Genomic DNA, 6,478 nt, shown 5'->3' on the forward strand with positions numbered 1-6,478 from the left:
TTGTTGTCCCCACACACTGCTGTTTCTATCAGGAGCCAATGCACCAGAACGCTTTATTACAAGTGAAAATGTCACAGAGGGAATGAGGAAGAGGAAAATGAACATTGGAGGACAAACAGTAAACAAGCCTCTACAACACTTTACATGCTATCAGTATGTACAGTACAGTGTATTGTATGTGTACGTGTTTTTGCGAATTTTGTTTGCATTCATATACAAGCCTTGATGGGTATGTCTGTGTAAATAACAATTACAGCTCAACAGAAATTACCAGAAAGATCTCTCTCCCTTTCTAACCTCACACATCTTTAAGCTCTCCACTATGGCAAAATGTCTCTTGCATTCATGCCTTTTGCTTCATATTCACTTAATAAACTTCCATCATGACCTGTAAACTATGGATTAAAGCATTTGAGAAATAAATTGTTGTAAATAAAATAAATAAAAATGTTTATATTCTTGATTTACTTGCTCAGCCTTCATTTAGGTTATCATTGCAGTGCCCTGCTCTTAATAGTTCCAAAATATTCACCTTGTTGGATTTGCTCCAATCTCTATTTCATGATAATATTTAGTAGTTGTTCATGTCTCAAGTCTTTGTTCTTGATCTTTAGATGTTCACAACAGGTGCAAAAAGTGAATGTTAAACATCAAGTGATCTGATAAACTACTATCAGTAGAGGCACAGGCAGTAGCTTGGACTACATATCAGGTTAGGACAAAAGAGACTAAGGTGTACTCTTGTTACCAATAGATATTGTGAAACACACAAAAAACACAAAATACAAAGGGATTCTGAAATAATATAGACATGCCCACACTGTACACACAAGCAGCGTGTCAACATGTACTATGTGTTATCTTGCTGACACAGCTGTCTCTGAGGTACAGAATTGGCCCTCTGTAGTCAGTAGCTACAATAAATAACCAGCATTAGGAGAGGTTGGACTGACCGCTACAAAATGTTGTTTTTTGTTTTGCAATTTTCTATTTATGTATCTATTTGTGTCCATTATCTTTGTTTTTTTCTCCCACATGTGGCTTCCAAAAGCATATACTGTACAACATACAGTCTAATAAAAATTAAATCCATTCATTCAACATGAATCACTTGGCCACAAGCGTGTGTGTGTATGTGCCTCGCTGTCATTCCTGGTAGGAGTTTATATGTATAAAAGATGCCTACCACCCATAATACTGTGATGTTTCCCACAGCTCACAAACCCAGAGGACAGCCGAGGGAGTGAGAAAGATGGGAGACGTAGATCATCTGGCCTTTTTCTTCTGCTGGTAAAACAGAGAAGGCAAAGTGAATCAGTGAGAGAGTGAGAAGTGAGCAAAGCAGTGAAAAGTAAAAGGAGAGGAAACCAGAGAAAACAGAGGAGCGTGTATGTGTGAAGTGAATCTCTGTGCTCTCCACACCTTGGGGCTTTGCCTCTCGTGGGACCAATAAGTCTTTGAATTATAGTGCTGCCTGATCTGGCAACCTGAACTTTAAGTCTGCTAAGAGAAGTGGGACAGGTACCTGATGCAAGTAAAAAACAGGGATGCCTTTAACATGGTGAACACAAACATGTCACACAGGTATAACTTAGTAATGCTGTTTAGCACAACCCAGAAAATAACCACAACTTATTGCCATGCGTTTTTATTTATTGGAATGCCTTTTCAGCAGAATGTATGAATATAAAACTATGCAACCTTTTTGTCCGCTTGTCTTTGTGTCTGCATGCGTTAAAGTACATTATGTTCAGTGAAGGAAATGCCCGTGCCATGGATGTGTGTGAATGACATGTGTGTGACGCATGTGCTGTGTCATTAATCTGGGTGTAATCACTACATCTGTGTCCCTGCGGAGGTTGCTCTCTCCTCTAATCCATCTCTTTATCCCTGCATCGTTCTCATTACATCACTCTGACCTCTGCACAGTGGCCGCCCCAACAGCTGGTCAAGGCTGTTAAACAACAAATAGCACGTTCAGTCAATCAACACACCATATTGACTCTACATGAATCATAAAGTGTAGCATTACTTACAAAACATTACTATGAATACAGACACATGAAATATAAATGTTTGAAGAGGTTCGCTCAGGCAGGTAGTGTAGTAACAGGAATTCCTCTATAGCTATATTCCCAAAAGATTTGTATAACTGAAAAAGTGTATGTATTGAAGATTCAAGGCCTTGCATGTGATGTGAGTATGTAAAGTAAGCATTTAACTTTTCGCTGGAGTGTTTGGGTGTTGACTGAGCAGCTTCACTTGTCTAATCAACATGCCTACCAACATGCAAATGTGAATTTTTTTTATTTTTAATTTTTTTTAAACGAGGTCAATAAAAGTATTGAAGATATGTATATATTGTATCTAACTATTTGTCCTGAAAAATCTTGATCGTTATAAAAATCAAAATTGATTATAAACTAAGAATTGCATGAAATTGGTATACTGCACTGATATAATATGCTATAATCCCTGAATCATTCATTTAAATGACAAAAAGCTAAGTTATAGGAAATCAAAGATTACCAGAAAACAACTGTATCTCCGACTGTAGTGAGGAGATACGAAATGCAAAGCTCAAGAGAACATTTTGACTGAATCAGCCAGCCCCCTGACTCAAAGCTGCAGTAAGAGAAAGACACTGCTTAAGGCCACTAGTTGCCAACAGATGTTGCTCCCTCAGAAAAAGTAAGGATTTATATGAGTGATCTAATTAAAGTATTAAGCAGATTTTTCACTCTTTGTGACATTTTAGGAAACATTCTTCAAAGAGTCTTGTAGTACATTTGTAAATGATTAAATTAGATTGGTCTCAAATGTAATACATCACTGATTAACTACCAGCTTTACCTTGCTTTTGCCACCCAATTCCTGCTGCACAGACCCTTTACTGTACGAAAGAAAATGTAATCTTCATTTTGCAGATATGCCTCAACAATGCATAAAAAAAAGATTTGCTTCAAATCATTTCTGACACTGTCCTTCAACCAACCCTGTTGCATTTGCAGCACCAGTCTGAGCTGATGGCATTTCATGATAGCATGAAACAAGTCAACTATGAAATTAGTTCCCCCAATGAAATATTACTACTAACGTATACTGTGTATCTTTATCTGTGGCCTATTACAGAATACCTTGAAATTTAAAATAAAGATACTTTTAGTGGGGCTGTCTGTTTTATCATATCTGAAGTGATTTATGATTTTAGCTCATTATCTGCAACAGTTTACAGTATCCTTAAATGTTCTGTCAGTAACATAATACTATACTCATTCATTTTGAGGGGATATTTTTTATTATATTATATTTTATATAATCTAAAATACTTTACTCTTAATTCTCGACTTTAGAAGGTTTGTTGCATGACTGTAGTCTGTGTAGTTCATGTACAAGATTATGCAACATACAGTAAGCATCATGATTATCATCATTAATGTAATTTACATTTCTACTTCTTCTTGCAATACCCCAAGAATTTTAGGCAGCCTGTATCTGTTCCATCATTGTACTTCAGCACAAATTTCCATTTTTGGTAATGGAGTTCTAGACATTTATAATTTATGATTTCACATTTGAGTCATATCGGTTTCAAGTCACATACATTTTATTTTTCTCCTTTCAAAGGCACTGTCATTTATAAATGTATTAGATGGAGGTGGCTCATGTCACAGTGCTGAATATATACCAACACTGTGAATAAATAAGACAAATGCACACATGGGCGTTAATTATTTCTCTCACAGGTCTTTCAATCAAACAATTCATACATCGCTTTGATAGAAGAACATGATATGCACTTTTTTTTTTTTTTTTGGGGGGTGGGTATTATACAAACAGCTGTAAGATACTCTGGAAGCGCATGAGCACGTCTTTGAGACGAAATGGACTTTTAACTCACATTCTAGCAAACCAACCAGCTTGCATTCAAGTAGGAGATTTCCTGTATCCAGGTGTAGCTGTATGGGAGTGACACCTGAAGCCAAGCTGCATAAACTTGAAAAATGATCCTCATAATGGACTGTTCAAACATTTTATGAGACACTTTTTCCAGTGAATACATCAGCAACCAATAACACAGCAATGTGTGCGCATTACAGCAGCAGGCAGCTGGGAGCCTGTGGCTGCTGGTGAATATTTGATGAGAGAATGGATCCTCTCCCTGGGCAGGTTGAGTACAGCGTGCATACTCAATCGCACACACGAGCACACACACCAGGTGGTACAGTTTCTTTGCTGTTCCACAGTCTCACGCCAAGAAGGTACCAATGAAGATGATATAAGTACACTGCTTAACTGCCAATGAAAAGAACACCAGAAAGTGATGCCTCTCATTCTCCATGATCTCCATCTTAGAAATCATGGAGACACGCACTCACGCACATATAAGGTCAACTTCTCTTTGTCACTAGTGTTTTTCAAGTGGCTAGAGAGGAATAGAGAGAGTCAAGACAAGAATGCCTAGAAGCAAGCAATAATAAGTGAAATTGTTCATTCATTTATATTCAGCTTTGCCACTATTTCCCCACTTTGAGTATCACACCATTAATACCATTTATTATAAATCCTTTTGAGGCTTAATTGTGTTGTTTTTTTCTGTGTCACTGCAACACAGACTTTTCCAAATAGATGTGCACTTATAAATTAATTTACATATTTTAGCATAAAGAGGGTAACACATCTCTGGCAACAAAGCAATCAAACATGGTGCTCATTTTGATAGACTAAAGCAAGTTGTAAGCCTTTGTTAGGTGTTTTTTATACTGTTGAACATGATAAATACAAATCAAGAATCTAAAACTATAGTTTACATTAAAAAGTGTTAGCAGTAATGTGTGGTTTGTACCGTAAAAGCTAAATAGACCTAAACGAATTGATTCAGAAACCTTGCACTGAAATATAAATGCAAATTTGAACATTTCTACAGTCCTGTAAACCTTTAAAAACAATGCTTTTGAATCATATTTGATTTCTTGGGAAGGAAAATATTCACTTGGTACAGTACCTGCCTGTTAACAGAGCATAGTTTGCCTCTGACACTGTACACTGGAGGCTGTAGTCTAAAACCCCATCTTCTTTTACACCTCTTCAATTATATACAGCCTGCTGTCTAGACCTTATCACAGCACCTCTGCAAACATTCTGATGTCCATCTCCCTGCAGGACAGCAAACAACACCGTTTATCAAACAGCAATATATTTCGGACGATATACCAACAACAATTAAAGTTTTATCTATTCAGTGGCAGGGTGCATACATTTTCAGTCACATGGCTGTATTTCAAAGGCTTGTCCATGTCAATTTCCTTTTAATATTAGCGATTAATAGTGACAAGATATGTCTGATGCAAGAAAGAGGCCTAACTCCAGGCCTTTGCCAGTTCCAATAAAGGCATACGTTAGCATTGAAGCATCCACAGCTCGACATCCTCCTTCCTTTTCTATTTAGAGCAACTCCTTCTCTACTCCATTCCTGCCCTCACATCTGCCAATGACTTTTTCCTCCTTATCTTTATGGTATTTATCAAATTAGTGTTCTCATTTCCATTATCTCATTTTCTACCCACACTTTTCCAATCTTATTTTCATTCCCTCCCACTCCTCTCCCCTTTGCTAGTCTGACTCTGATCAGCAGTGATTTCCTGCTCACTGATTTGTAGGATTTGGGGGCGTGAACTATGTTATCCATAGAATTCTCTCATGACATAGCAGCCAAGGGAGGGGCTGGTGAGAAAAGGGAGACAAGAAAAGCGAAAGTGGCGATAATGGTGTCTTGATGCTCTGTGGACGCTGTTCCTTTAAGAGTATTTTTAGTACGTCAGATGGCAATGGTCACTGGTCATGAAAAAAAGACTGGGTGGCTTTAGAGACTTGTGCAGTGTTCTGGCATGATGTGGAGTGAGGACGAGAGAAGGCAAAGCACAAACCATGCTCCCTAGTGACACACAGCAGACTGACAAGGCTCGGTAACTCCACCTGTGTACCATGCCCATTCTAACACAATCACGTTATCAGTCAGTCAATTACATTGTTAGTATGTTTAGAATTTTAGACACTGTCTTGAATCAGTCCATAAATAACCAGCTGTTCAAAGACCCATGATGAATCAACTTAATTTATTATTATTATTATTATTATTATTATTATTATTATTATTATTATTATTATTATTATTATTATTACCATTTTCATTAATATACCTAGACTTAAACGTCATACTTTAAAACCAATAAATCAACTGTCAATTTCAATTGAATTTGTCATTTTGGTGCATTCCAGTGGTCTTTTGGTTCCATCTAGAGAGTAGTGTCATGAGTGCATATTTTCCCTTCCTCTGCGCAGATATGTAAATTTAATGACACTGGCAAAGTGTGTGTGATCAAGTTACTATATAGATTACATGGTGACCCTGCCAAACACACAGCCACAGAGACCTAGAGACCTAGAGAGGACAGCAATACACCTCCATGCAGGTTAC

The sequence above is a fragment of the Cebidichthys violaceus genome, unplaced genomic scaffold (genome assembly GCF_023349555.1).
Source record: "Cebidichthys violaceus isolate CVI_PGR_0920_01 unplaced genomic scaffold, fCebVio1.0.p SCAF_3, whole genome shotgun sequence".
Taxonomy (NCBI): Eukaryota; Metazoa; Chordata; class Actinopteri; order Perciformes; family Stichaeidae; genus Cebidichthys; species Cebidichthys violaceus.